Source organism: Phaenicophaeus curvirostris, chromosome 12 (genome assembly GCF_032191515.1).
Source record: "Phaenicophaeus curvirostris isolate KB17595 chromosome 12, BPBGC_Pcur_1.0, whole genome shotgun sequence".
Taxonomy (NCBI): Eukaryota; Metazoa; Chordata; class Aves; order Cuculiformes; family Cuculidae; genus Phaenicophaeus; species Phaenicophaeus curvirostris.
Genome location: NC_091403.1, coordinates 3,557,175 through 3,573,276, shown reverse-complemented (window position 1 = coordinate 3,573,276; position 16,102 = coordinate 3,557,175).

Here is a 16,102-nt window from a genome sequence, read left to right as displayed (position 1 = left end):
GGCCTATTAACTGTTATTACACACACTAGTCCACAATCAATTGTCAGCTCAGGAAGACCGAATTGTTTTCCAGAAGCCTAACTAACCACAGCAGGCTAATGTCAGGGACAACAAACTGAGCTCTCAGACTGATTAATGCGTTACTTGTGTTCCTATCTCATATTTGCCTCGTAAGTTCCTTGCGTTGCCATCTGGGCCAGACACATGCAACAATTTTTTGCTGATAGCACATAATCTCTTATGATTCAAACTAAACCTGCTTTTTGTAAAACTTCAGCTGATATTTCTTTTAAAAGTGTTATCAATATATTTTTTCCAAGTTAAGATAAATAGCAAGGCCTGCTCTCCACAGATCTCAAAACACAAGGCAGCAATCCAACTCATAAATGCACTCTGGTCAGCTCCTGATCAGGTGTCATTGCCTTTGCTGTCTCTAAATTGAACCACAATGTTTTAAATAAAACAACTAGTTTTAACATGAACTAGAACTTTTTCTAGAGCAAGTTCAGAAACTGAGAAACTCAACAAACTTGAAAAAGTCAACATTAAATAGTACATTGAATCCCCTACTGAATCTAAGATGAGACATACTGTTTCACTTTCAAACGACTCAACCACCTCACCTTTCCTCATTTGCATGACTTCTGTGCTTAGCTAGGAACTTGAAACTTAAAATAAAAATAAAAAATCTTTACTTTACTCTTTTCCTCTTGAGTAAAGTCTCTATTGTACAATCAGCTCATTTTGAGAGTCTTAATATAGAAGTTTTCTTTTTGATTTGTATCTCTTTGCATTATTTTTTTAATCCTATATCCACTGTGCTTTGCAACTTCTTTGTTTAGAAAAAAGTCTTCAAAAAAAAAAAGACTGAAGAATTATAAAGTATCCATCTCCTGAAATGTTTTTTACATTCAATGCATGTGCAATAGCAAACACATCCCTGCAAGGAATACTACATTTCAGATTGAAAACATTGACAAAAATCCTAGGGATGCCAGCAACCCAGTTTTTCACAAACCTGAAAAATATAGCTGATTTAGAAATCATGGAAACAAAACAGAGCTGCAGTTTAGTGATCAGTGAAATATAATAGCATTAAAAGAAAGATACAAAGCAAAAGTTTAGTACCCACCTTACAAGACTTATAATGCCAATAGCTGATTGTAGACACTCAAGGAGTCAATCGAACAGACAGTGGGGTCACAGACATCAAAAACACGCTCTTAAAAACAAATTCTGAAAAAAATAACTTGTAAGCAAGGCATATGCTCAGTGCTTTACACAGGCAGCACAAACAAATATCAGTTCAAAGGAAGATATGTTACTTAATTTTTCATACCATGTTTAAAACAGAGCTCTAAAACGTTTATTCATCCTATCTGGCTGTGAACAAAACAGAATTGCATGACCTGTTATGGAGGAAGATTTAAGGCATCATCTGGAAAAACTGAACAGTTTCAAATCAGCAGGCCCAGATAATTAGTTGAGAAAGTCTCTGAGCTGCTAATAATTTTTTAACAAACCTAAAAAATCAAGGAAATACTCAAATACAAAACGTTCCCAATTTTATTGCAGTATTAAAAGCAGTAAAACTTGTGGCTGGGGAACTGGAAACTGGTCAGCCTTATGCAAAGGCTAGAACAGCTAACTTTTAACTGGCAACACAGATTCAAATAACACCAATGCCAGTCAACAATTGGAATATCATAGCTTATGTTCTCCAAGCAAGCTGGTCCTGTAAAAACTATCTATTTTATTGTAGAAAGGTGCATAGCAGTTTGTGTCAGTGCAGTCCACTTGGGCTTCTCCAAGACACTGGTTTTACAAAGAAAAGCTTACATGTGGAGAGTGTAATCTACTGTAATCCAATGTGTAACTTCAGCAGTTTGAGGCAAGGTGCTCAAATGCTCACCAGAAGATCTAAGAGAATATTATTACAGCTGTTTTTCTTCCTCTCATTCCTGGAAAAATACACTTTGTGTTTTTCCTGCTCTATATTAGAGCAATTCCGAGGCTGTTTCAGATCTGCAGTAGCTTCACCCCACTCTTTGAATGGCTTTTGCCAACAAAACATAAAAATAATCTTCACAACATCTCCTCTTCCTGCACTAAAAACCAAAACAAACCCTAGTATATCTGGAATGTAAAAGAAGGTGGTATTGAGCTGGCTGTTCAAGCTATGCCCCTGCAACAGATTCCTCCTTCTGACTTTTTCCTGCTTTTTAGCACCACAGAAAGTCAGGATCAAGAGCTGAGAGTTTGCCCAAAATACTGTGAGAGAGCTATTTGTAGATAGCAAATAATTATCTGGAGGTCCATGCTCAGGTCAGCACATTGATTGGCTTTCAAATCAAAAGAATGTGGTTTTTTCTTACTATATGGGTAATTCTATTAATAAAATAATATTGTAGAAGTGATTCTCATCCCACAAAAGCCTTTGTCAGAAGATGGTCCCGCTAGATCAAACACTGAACAATAATGTCAAGCCCCAAACATTAATAGACAGCCATTCAAGAGAAATCAGCTTCTAAAAAGCGTATGGAAATGCATTACATAAAAAAGTAGTAAAGATGAAATACTGAAGGAAATTGGAGAACCTGCCTACACATCCAGGAAAATTACATCTTTTACATGAAAAAATGTGTTGTTCTGCTATCTAATTTTATGTCCTTTCTCATTAACAAAGGCATCCCTGGATATTCATATTCATAGGAAGACATTGCCTGTTGTTGAATATAAAACACAGAATCATTTTGCCTTTCTAGCTAGACCTGTCTTTGTAAACCTCAACTTCCATCTATTTTATTGACCTGCTTATATTATTCAAATACCAAGAGTAAGGATAGTCTAATATTGGCACATAATTTGCAGTGTCAGACTGCAAAAACTGTGTTACAGTTATAGAACAGTCCAGGAACTCAGCTATAATCAAAAAATAATAACCTACCAGACTCAAGAAATGGGCACATTTAGCAGATGTTTAGGAATATTATCAACTTCTAAAAGCCAGAATCTGGGCTGCAAAAGATCTATGTACTCTTCTATTACCCTAAATGTTATTTTAGATGCCTGTTACTTTTCTCTTCACATATTTTCTTAGGGTCATTTCACACTCTCACATTATATGTTAACATATCAATAAAAATACAATTAAAAACTCAGAAGGTCTGAATTTGATGGATGACAATGCAAAGAAGGGTGGAAAAGTGAATGTAAATGCACCTTATTCTGCTAACCTACTGCTGAACCACCAATTTAAAGGAGTATAGCTCAAAATTTAGGAAGGAACTATATTTTAATAGAACAAAGAATATGTCTCTAATATTTTAGAAAATATATTCTTTAACACAAATGGGAAAAAACGGGTATTTTCTGTGTAATGAAGTTGTCCAAATTATATGTCTCATTTACCCCATTGCAACATAACAACGGCAAGTTGATGAGATATTTATTCAAATACAATTTCAACCACATTTTAGAAGTTAGTATGTGGTTTGGTGCTCTTAGGAGCAACGTTTTTTCCCAGACCACAACTCTGTTGGAAGAGATATTTCCTTCCAAAACCCTCTATCATTATTTTAACAACTTTCAAACACACTGAACCCACCTGAGACTTGCAGCTAAGTTTCACAGTCTATTATTTTGAATACACTGAAGTTTCAATGCTATAAATTTTAATGCTAAACAAAAAAAAATTGTCATATTACATCTGTATTACTAGCTTTAGTATTCAGAGGGTTTGCACTGTCTTTTTAATAACACGCTTTCAGTATGTAATTCAATGCATTTAATTTTCTACTTATACCTAAGTAATTTCCATCAGCTCATTCCTCACACAGAAAGCGTTGCAGTAGAAAATTGATACAACTATGCTAGTTTGAATAGGAAATTATTTCAGTACATCAATAAAACTGATATCCTCAGATTATTGAAGATAATGGTAAGATATACAGGCAAAGAGTAAAAGTATTTTAAATGTATTAATTTCTTCTAACCTCTCAAGAGGTGAATGTGCAATAAACCTGCACTGCAATTTTTAAAGAAAAAAGACTAATTCTGAGCTGTAATCTGTTGGGTAAGAGTGCATTTGAGGTCAAGCTGGAAGCTGTGCAGTTGAAGCACAGAACTGCTGGGCACCAGAAAGTGCAACAGGAGGCCTGTAATGTTGCTGCAGCTGCTCTGGGTCCAAAGGTGAAGCACGGGAAACTGGCAATAAATCTGAGAGCTGACCGTGCATGTCCAGATTAATATTCACAGCACATATACTATTAAAAGGAACACAAATACCTCTTGACTCCTAATACATTTTGCCATCCCCCAAACGCCCATGATTTAAATCCTTCAAATGCTTTAAATGGGAAAGATATTGATTAAAATCTACCAAACTGAACAAATCAGACTATGCAGAATATTCCAAAATGACAATAAAAAGAGATTTTACAAAGCTTGTGAAACTGCAGAAATCCAAGAATGTTAAAGGTAAGAGGCAATTCTTGAATGTGGACAGAATGAGATATGCCACAGCGTAACTAAGATTATGGAATCATAGAATAGTTCAGGTTAGGAGGGACCTTAAAGACCATCTAGTTCCAACCACCTGCGATGGGCAGGAACACCTCCCACCAGATCAGGCTGCCCAAGCCCCATCCAACCTGGCCTTGAACCCCTCCAGGGATGGGGCAGCCGCAACTTCTCCGGGCAACCTGTGCCAGAGCCTCACCACTGTCATCCTGAAGAAATTACTCCTTATGTCTAGTCTAAATCTGCCCTTCTCCAGTTTATACCCATTGCCCTTCATCCTATCACCACAAGCCTTTGTGAACAGACCCTCCCCAGCTTTCTTGTTGCTCCTTTCAGGTACTAGAAGGTCACCTGAAGCTATGCAACACTGCAGAAAACAGTGTAGGAAGAACCGCATCTAAACAGATTGTAGTAGGTCCTCAGCCTCTTGTCCACTTCCCTGTGAGCCCTGATGCTGAGGGCACTATCTCTGATTGCCTTTTCCCCAGCATGTTATCCAGAGAAGGGCCTGGAGATGACACCTGATCTCAATCCATCCTTATGGCTAAATCACTTTGGCAGCAAAGTTTATTTTACATTTCATAATCACCTTAAAGTCTCATTACAGCAGACACCTGGTACTCGCTGCCACATTTAAGGTTGCAAAACAGTTTCCATAGCAACAGCTGTCCCTGCACACCATAATTTTGTAGAGAGTTTCCCTATTGGCTAAAAAAGAAAATCCACAATTTCTTTCTGTCCAAGGTTTAATTCTTCCATCAATCAACTCTGAATTAATTTGAGGTGAAAGAATATATTATTTTTTATTAGAAAAAAAAAAACTCCCATTTTCTTCTGGGAAAAACTATCATAAAACCAGACAGACTGAGCAGTGCTAGATAGTTTGGGCTGAGAAACATCAGTGTGTGCTCACAGCCCAGAAACCAACCATGTCCTGGGCTGTATCAAAAGAAGCATAGCCAGCAGGGTAATTTTTGTAGACAAATAATCAGGTAATTTTTGTAGACAAATATTTACAAACTTTCCGTGAACAACACTCAGAAGAGCTCCGCTTCTGAAATTTAGCTGTATTTCTACTAGACATTTTAGTGTTTCTTAGCTATTCAAACCCGTGCCTAGAAATTCTGAATAGGTACAACTTCACAGAACCATCTTAGAGACACCTCTTTTACTCCTGCAGAAGAAAAGGGTGCCTATAACACTGACTTCATCTCTATCAAGGGCATTCCGCTCCAGAAATTCCACATAATAGGAAACTCAGCCCCATCTGCCGTCACACACACACACCCCCCATGTCACACACTGATCCCTGTAACCAGCCTGGAGACTACATTGCAGGATGACTTCTTAGATGTCAGCAGTTACAACCTCCTAGTTTTGCTCAAACATTTCTAAGCCAAGTCTCATAACAGCTATAAAGTGACATTGGAAGAGATCCTTCATAAAAACCAAACCCACCTGAAACTTATGCAAGAAAAAAATATATCCTTCAATATGGATTTTCCCAGCATTCCCACTGGTTGCTGCCTGCGGAAATTGGTTTCTCATTACAATAACTTGAACCATTTATTGAAATGCATGTGACTGTTTCCAGTCAGCTCGTGTATGTTTCTAAGAGAAGCCCTAGAAGTCACGCCTTGTATTCCAGACACGACGTCAAGGGAATTTGACTAGAGCTTTACAATACCACATCACAAAGTCAAGTAACAGTAACCTTGACAAAGAGCCAACACCAAAAAAAGCAAAAGCACAGTCGTATGTCCCTGTAGTGCTGGGGGGGAAGGGGAGGAGGAAGAGGTTCAATGAAGCATAGTCATTTATCTCAATTATTGTCAGCTTTTCCTAAATCAGTTTTGACAAGAATTACATTTCATAATATCCATTATTCTCTCAGCCTTGTTGGGTTTGGTTTTCTCTCTTCATGTTAACAACTTAATCAATGTGTCCCTAAACCACTTTTGCTGCTACCACTGACAAAGAACAAACCCTGGGAACAAACCATCCACAACCACGGGTGTTCTCACAAAAGACACAAGTGGTGCTGTTCCCATTGAGCACAGAAGTGCCCCAAAGGGAAGGTGGTTTGTTCCTCGGGATGTTCTCAGGTGTGGGGAGTACAGGCAGGAGGCTTTATCTGCAAAAGAGCTGCACAACTTTAACACTGCATAAAGATACAGCAATAGAAAAAGCAGGAATAGGGTAGAGATTGGTTCTGCACAGACAGTTTGCTTTAAAGGGAAAGAAGTTGTTTTCAAATTACTATTGTAAATTGTTAAGAACTTTGTCTTACCTCAAATTCATGGTGATCCTTTCTCAACATCTTTGTCCTTAGCAGAGTTGCAGGACTTGCAAGCTACTGTATAGTTGATTGCTTCCATATACAAAGAAATAAAACATTTCACACTTTCAGTACCTATGAGTGACAGAATTCTAACGGGAAGAGAGTAACTAATGAGTAATTAGGCTATTTTGCTAAATGAAGGAACATACCTTTCTGCTGTGATGCTGTCAGGAGCACAGCAGTAGAAAAACATCGATTTTACAGTGAAAAATAAAAAGCAACTGTAAAAATGTGTGGCAAAAAGGGAAAGGTACACCAGCACACTTTATATTGTAGCATCCCCTTGAAGATACTGTTGAGTTTAATGCAGTGATTAAGTTTGTTCTCTTCTTTCTCTGTCTTTCAATTTTTCACCTTGTGAAGGTCTATCCTGAAATAAAAATACTAAGAGCAACAATTGTTCCTCTATTTGCTTTGCCTTTAATGTGACATTTTTTTAACAGAGAAAAGCTATACCTTTGTCTTAGCCTTAAATATTCACACCTTGCCATGATTAAAACATCTTCAATGACAATATGTTTTTTTTATTTAAATTTACCCCCTACAGGGGTGACATTTTTTCCTGCCATTGGTTTTTCATTTGCAGGGACCAGAACAGGAAGCTACTGGTAGGAACATCAATTTCTCCTTTTAACAACATCAGTTATTGTGTTCCAGTGAACAAGAGCAAAACCACTTTTCACTTATTTGACACTTTTCCATTTGTTCTGTTATCTGGATCTTGATATTTCAATAGATCTCCAATGTTTTAGAAGAACAAGGTCCAATACTGTCACTGAAGAAGAATGAATTGTGGCCCTTCCTGCCTTTGTTTCAATGCTTTTCAGAGACTCTTTAATAGTTTATTTCATAACCAGTATCACCCAATCTCAAAATAAGCTCAGCTTTAAAGGATTTTAGTTATGCAATTAACTCACTTTGGCATTAAATGTTAAATGTCAGAGAGAGATGAGAATTGTGTTCAATGACAGAGAGTGAGAAAAGACTTCTACATGTTAGCCAGTGCACCAAGAGTTTTATGAGAGAAACATTTTGATCAAAATTATTTCTATGGTATAATTAAGTTCAGCAAGTTAGTAAGAATGCAGGTCATTATTGGTGCATTAAAGAGCCCTGAAAGGGAAAGCATAAAATTGGATAATACAGAACAACCATAATATACTATCAGATGGCCAATGCAGTGACCAAATCTGACAGCAAGTAACATATTGGAAACACTAAAGTAACAAAAGATCACAGAGTTGAAATGCATGAGGAAGATTAAAAATGGGTCTACAGAAGGAAGTTTATGACCTAATATTTTTTCCTCTTCAGTAGTGAAATGGTAAGTATAAAACTACAAAAGAAAAGTACCAGAATCTCTGGAAAGCATCTGGTGCTGTTCTAACCCACAAATTAATTTATAAGGGCAGAGATCATCAGCCGGAAGAAAAAAAATTGAGGCACACAAAGTAATACATAAAGACAGGAATTTGCACTTAGCATGAAAACAAACAAAGCAACGAACTGGCTCTGTCTTGGCCACGGTTAGCATGACACTAAAACCATCTTCCTTTACAGGTGAATAAACAGTGATAGAGCATAATTCTGCAAAAGAAACAGCTTTGTTATTTAGAAGACAGCTTCTACATATTTCATAGGCCGTATTTCAACATTTTTTTAGTGTGAATTAGGCACTCAAAGTTATTACAGCACTAATAAATGGAGATGACAATGCAGTCATGCTTTCCTGCATCCTCATTAGCTTTTATGAGCCTGTGCAAGATATTTTTGGAAAGATCACATAGTTCAACCTCTGATTTTTCCCTTGGGACATTTCTGCCACTTCATTTTGAGATAATTCTTGTATTGAATTACATTCACCAGAAGACATTTAGGTTTGTGCATCTCAACACATATAATTTAAAAATATAAACACGAAAACATCGCGGTGTGCTGTGTGTCTGTCCTCCAGCCTCTTACCCCTCTCAGTTGCCTTTCTGAAATTCAGAGTTCTCTGCTAGCGTTAAAGGTTCCCACAGCAACTGCAATTTTCCTCCTAAATATTCCAGCATCACTCAATATCCTACACTTTCAATTTTTCATCAGCTGGAGCTTGAATTAAATTTAATTTTAGTACAGTTTATGTTTCTTAAAACCACTTTCTCCATGGAAACAGTTTTCTTCTATCATTTCCAATACAGAAAGAATAGCCAGTTGAAGGAAGAACTTGCAAGGTATGAAAAGCAAGATCTATTTGGAGAGACAAAACTACTTTTCCTACGCAACCTGACAAAGAAAAATCTAAAAACTAAATATAAAACATAAATAGTATTTATTTCAGTAGCACTGCACCCTTGGCAAGAAACTTCTGATAAAGCAGCACATTTCACAGCCTGCCCTTGCCATACTACTCTATTATGTCACACTGCTTAGACTTCCTGAGTTTTATTATAGGAGAAAATGGTCCAAAAAATACATGCATATTTATATGCATCATGAATTCCTCTCACGTGGACTATTGTTCTCATTATTGTTATTCAAGATTCCCAGGCAGGAACTATTACAGCAGCTGGATACCAAGATGCATGCAAAAATCCATGCTATATTTGCCAATCACAGTGAAATAAACAGAAATTATACTGAACTGGTTTTGATGAATCAACAAATTGGTAACATTTCATGCAGCAGAGAATTCTGGTTCACTGGGTATCTGCACTTGATTCCTGAACTAAGAAGCTGGAGAGAGAACTAAAAATAATCTGGAAACTCCAGAGAAACCAGAAAAATACTTGCAATTATGTGTTTGATTTCTAGTTTGCTTACTGCCTCCTGAACTGGAAGCTAATGCCAGTGGCATAGATGAAATAAAAAGCACCTTATATTATCTGCAAATCTAACTCCATTGAAGCCAATTAGTTAAACTAATCTGAATGTGCTCCAAGGCTTTAACACTTCAGCTTTGTCTCTTTTAATAAATCAAACATTATGAAAGAGAGAATTCAATAAAGTTACAGCAGGGTTATTTGAGACATATTAAAAAGAAAATCACGTGATACCAACAGATGAAAGGTCAGGAGTTTGTTCTTTCATTTCAAAATGCATAACATCCTGCAACCAATGAAACAGAGCAAAAGAAAATTCAAGGAAAATCACTTGAAGTCATAGATTTGCTAAGTCTATAAAATAGATTTTATGCACCTCGTACCACACAGACTGGAATTTCTTGGTTTACTTGAACTAATTCACACAGACTGAAAAATATAAGGTTATAATTCTGAAAAGCTTTGAAGTATAACTGAAAATGTTAGTGAAATTACTTTTTTTGTTCAGTCAGTTAAGATTCAAACTAATCTATTCTTATCCAATAAATTAGAGAGGGGAAACAACAATCTACCTGAAAAAAAATCACCATGAAAAAGACAAACTTTTAAACAGGTAGAATCTGCTGCAAATACAGCTATCCCAGACTGCCGGGCAGAGAAGCACCCTCCAACTTCTCCATACGCTTACCTCTGCCAGTCTAGTGGTGATCAGGGAAGCATCGAAAGATTATTTTGCACAGTCTATGTATCAATAGAATATCTCTCTATGTGCCAACTCGCCAATGATATAAACTGTTAAGTCAGTTTGACGGTTTGGTTTATTAACTCTTCAAGCCTTACAACCACAAAAATAATAACTAAAGAACAAACGCCTGTCTCTTCTCCACTTGCTTGTCGTGTCTCTACCAGTACTATGATCACAGTTAGACAGTTTGGACACAAATGGATATTCTGACTAGCGGTCATGAGAAGATTAAATGCCTTCAACTGTTCTTTCAAAGTTTCAGTGAGATTTTCCAGTTCAGTTCTTATTACTGTTTTTAAACTCTAAGAGATCCGTTGAAAAGGGAAAATTCAAACATGAGGTCTCTGACCCGAATTGATTGCGGGTAATCAGAAGTCCACAATAATGGGTACAGAACTATTAGTACTATCCTTTTCAAAGAGTACCTGACCATGAACATTTGATGGTACTCGGCTCTAACAGAAGAGTTCAGTGTGAGGACTCTAATTCTGTTTTTAAGATTGCCATAGTTAGTACTATTGTGGGGGCGGGCAGGGAGGGCAGAGCTTAAATAAGCTTTTTGTTGCAATGAATAGCAATGAGTTTTGTATCTTGTACAGACAGAAAAGCTCATTAGTCAGAAGAGCTCCGCAAAGCAATGCTATTTTAAAGCTCAGTGGCTCTGAGCAATGGTCAAAATGATGTGGAGTCACTGCAATAGCAAAGAAGGATGACCCGATTCAAGCATACCTAAACAACTTTTCAAATTTCAGAATCTCTTCTAGCTCACCCACCTGGACAAGGGAGTTGCTCTGCCAGGTGGCCCATAGCTAGTAAAGGGCAGAAGCCTTTCCCACAGAGGGGCTGTACCAGATCTCTGCACGTCTAGGTATCTTAGTCCAAGCTTTGCTGATATTTGTATATCAACATTCTTTTCTTCTGAGAATAACTAGAAGTTGGATTTGCTTTGCTTATTAATGTATAACTTCTAGTAATGCCTTCAATGAAGAACTTTCATTCATAACCATTGTAGGTTTGATGCCCTTAACCCAGATTATAAAACTGAGATATCTTCAGAGTCATTTTCACCTCTCTATTTTAATTAAAAACTTCCACTGAGAGCACAGAGTTCTCAGTAGTTCTGCTCTGCAGATAGGGTGTGGATGTACAACACTTTCCTCTTACATATCCAAACACTTTCATTCAGGAGCCAGAACTAATTATTAAAAGTTTAATGTCTTTATCTGAATACTTTCTATGTTTCCTAAAGCTATTTGCTCCACATACAGAAACGATTTTCCCACCCCAGCAATTCCACAAAGATCCAGTCAATGCCATTCCACAATGACTGTCTTCCTGACCTTTCTTACCTGCATTAACTTCTCCTGGTTTGGTCTGCATTTTCATATGCTGGAACACCTAGGAGGCATGCAGTAGTGGCTATAAATAGCTATTTCCAATTATTCTTTCTCTGACCTTTCTGCCTCTCATTCTTGCCAGTGTTCCCTCTCAGGGCAGCCAAATGACATCTTTGTCAGTGGTTTTTTGGATGTACTCTCTTCTCTCATCTATACTCTTCTTATTTTTCCTGTGCAAAAAAATCTCAGTAAAGCTTTCCAATTAAATTATACATCTATTTTCAGTTAACAAATAACTAGCATTCCACATGTGCGTCCAAACTATAGCTTATATATATACCTGCTGCCCAGAGCCTCATACAGTTCTTCCATCTTTGCTCTTATTCCACCCTGCTACATTCCTTATGTCCTATCTTTCTGACCCCTTTTTGTATGGCTAGAAAGAAATTCAAGACTCTCCCATAACATTTTAAAATTTTTGTTCATTAACCACTATTAGTGTATGCTGATTTGTGCAAAATGTCCCCTACTTCATTCTCTAAGAAAAAACATTTTAGAATTAAACATACAAGTGCATAGAACCTGAAGTGCACAGATAAATTAATGAAAATCACTATCTTTCCAGCTCTTTCAAGAGGACCTTAACTTGAAAAAGACCTGGAAATCATATCTTGCAATTAGAAGCCTGCTTCTTAGAAAAACATTAGTTTAATTCAAGGATTCATAACTTACTATTACTATTCATAACAACTATTCAGTAGTTATGAATCTTTGAATTAAAATGGTGTTTTCCATTGCAAGAACTAACTGTTGACTTCATCACAGTAAAAAATAACAAAATATTCTTGAATAAGAGCTTGAAATCAAAGAAGACAAGATATTTGCAAATGTATTTACTCAGAAGTATAAAGCGTAACTCCTTCAAACTTAACCATCAGAAAGCATTGCTACTATAAAAATATACTACACACAGTCATCTTTTTAGTGGAAGCCTTATTCAGCATTTGAAGCATGAAGGAAACATCAATTTCAAATCATTTAATGTGTTTAGAACAGTCTATGGAAGCAGAAGTCAGAAATACATGCTATAGATTAAATTGGGTGCAGAGAACTGAGGTGAGGAGGCTTACAGATTTAGCTTGGAAAAGTTGAGTGAGGGTTTGTTTAATGATACCTTCATTCTTCTATGGATCCATTAATGCTGCACACAATCACACAAACAGGTGGTAAACATTTATATCCATCGAACCAAAGATTGCATCCATGCAACAGTGGTTTGTGTAAACCTGAAGTTTTAATCCTGTGATCTCTGGACCCTGGTGAGGGCTCTGCAGTATCTGTAAAAGGTCTGTAATATGTAACTAAGAGCAGAAAGCCCATTATTAGTAGGTTTAAACTTACTATACAAGAAACTAAACTTTCACTTTAAAAATGTAAGTGGTCAACAAGTGGACTAAGGTTGGAAGTCACCAATACAAGACTCACAACGTGGGTCATGATTCATCAACTGTAACATTACACTGTTTTTATTAATATTATGACAGCAGTCTGTGAGGAGACAGTAGATCAGAATTTACTTATAAAGTTGTCCTGATTCTTTGTCAATTCATGCCAAGCAGTTGAAATGACATCAACCTCTTCCTACCCTCTATTACTTTTATTTAAATTTATGTGCACTCTGCAGAGTGAATATACGATATAGTTACCATACTTGCCATGCTTTTTGGAAAAAGAAAATAAAAAAAAATAAGTAGCAAAAAGTAATTAAGATCTATAATGTTTTCTTTTAAAGCTCTGGACAAACCTGTAGCTGACAGCTTAATCTTGACAGAATAACTGCAAATGTTTGACATGTTCTGTAGTTTAATGTTACATCTTCAAATCTCTAACCTAAGTAAAAAATCTATATGCTCAAGAATTCTTTAAAGATTGCTTCTAGCATTCTTCCGAGAGTTTTCCCCTGTAGGACCATACAGGCTGATGGATGATGACTTTTTTTACTGTAAGACTGCACATCAAGTCTGTTGGTAGAAGATACAACTGGAAACTCAGATTTGGCTTCCTTTCTCAGCCGATCAACAAATATAGGAGGATGACAGTTTACAGACATCACTCTAGGGAAGATCACAAGTATTTAAGCTTTCTGCAAAACTGTTTTAAGGCTCCCTTATAATGAAGGCAACTCCTTCCTTTCTTCAGTTTTGCAAGACTTTTAAATTCACGTTTAGTGTACGATTTTTTTTTAATCTGATTTCAAGTACTACAGTAGTGAAATAATCTGACTGGGAGACCTTCCACAAAACCGGAAGTGTTACGTGGGTTTGTAGATGCGTCATAGAAAAGGAATCTTTCATTGGGAGAGCAAACAGCCCAACAGGACCTCAGGGGAATACATAGAGGAGATGACATTCTGCCCAAAAAGTAGAGCCTGAGGCTTTGACATTTCCTCATCATTAAGATTTCATAGGGCCATTCGTAAAAGTCAGGGACATCAGTCCTTGCATGCTGGCTCAGTTCCCATTTTTGTAATTACTCCCCGACAGCTTAAATTCCCCTTTGACTTTGAAATATCTTCTTGTTCTATGTACAAAATCCCTACCACGTTTTCTTTGCTTAGCACTTCTGCTTTTTATGGAGGTTCAGACTTGTATACATTGACTTCAAGATCAAAAATAATAAATAATTGCTTTGTACCCCCTCTCACTACTGGAAATGTCTGCTGATGTACAGCCTGCTCCAATTTCTCCCTAAAAGGTGAGCTGAGCTTAAGGCAGTCCTGCAACAGCTGGCCAAGGTCATACAGCACATCTGTGACAAAAACAGGCAGACAGCCCAAACCTCTTCCAACTCCTGCCTCCTACGCCTTAGTTTTCAAACCATGCCTCCTCTCGCTATGACATTTAAAGTCTTCTGAGCCCTTTTAAATATCGATACAGTACATTAATTTCTAAAATATTTGGGATCATGTATATTCTACCATGCTATGCATACAAAATATGAATCATAACAAGATAGAAAGGCCATTCATAGGGGACACTGGACTTAGAAGCTGCTTAACAACAAGCAGTTCTGTATCACGCTTACCTTAATGCTAGAGTGCTCCGGCAAGGCCACTTGACTGAAGGAGGTGAACTCCAGAAGGACTGCATAGCATACAGGAAGGATTCGTGCAATCCTCTCAGAAGCCTGGTAAACACACACTCGTTCATGGAGGGAATGTTTGCAATACACAGCTCAGGAGTCTCTGTACAATCGCACATTATTTTTAAAGTGTCATTGTTAATGTACTATTTTCTCAGACGTGTATAGTTACAAAGAATTATAAAGAAAAATCCTTGACAAATTATTTCTTATGTCCCCTCTTGAATACAAACTTTGGTGCTATCTAATACGAGAGACATACTAACTCATTCTCCTTGAAATGCCAGTCCCTATCTATTGCAGTCTGATGCCTCACCTCATGACCAAGACATTTCTGCCAGCTGCATTCACCATTTGCATCTTAGCTTTTTACCTGCAGATTTTCCCCTGCACCAGTATTCTCTATGTTTTTCTATGACATTCAGTGATGAAATAACCCTTGGATTTCTTGCAGCTTCCTACCTGAGACAAGAATGTCCCCCAGCTCATGCTCTTCGACAGGAACATCAAGTGAAGGATGCTGCAGGCAGAATTGAAATACTTAGAATCATAGCATCACCAGCTTGGAAAAGACCTCTTGGATCATCGAGTGCAACCATACTTGCTTCTGTTAACTGCAGGCAAGAGGGAAATTGCTCACACAACAGTGTGAGGCTGCTAAACCAGAATTATTGCGTGAAGTTTCTTATTCACATTCTTGAAAGATGAAGGATTCCAGACATTCACTCTTAGAGAGTATCAACAGTACTGTTCGCCCCATACCCACACATCAGTACATAAGACATTTTGTATATTTTAAGACAGTTTTAGTCAAGGACGTTGTCGCTTCGATTATTACCTTCTGCAGCCTCACACAAGTGATGTTTCTTTCAGTGGAAATACTATTAAAAGGTACAGTGTGCCTCAGTCTTCAGTTTCTGTCTCCGACACCGCATCCTGCCATGCAAACCAGAATAAAAGCCAATATTTCTGTGGCACTGTCCAGCAGTACTGACAGAGTGATGGGTAACTAAAAGAACATTGGCGTAGTCTTGTTAATTTGACTTACAAACTTAATTGCAACTAATCAATTACATAGTGAATTAGACACCTCCACAACTAGGCTCAGAGAAGGCCCTCTAACTACCTTTTGTACCTGCAGCAAACAGCTCCTACGCTATGTGTTCATCATTCAGTGTAACTTTACATTTTTTTGGCTTTCTTAAAACAAAAT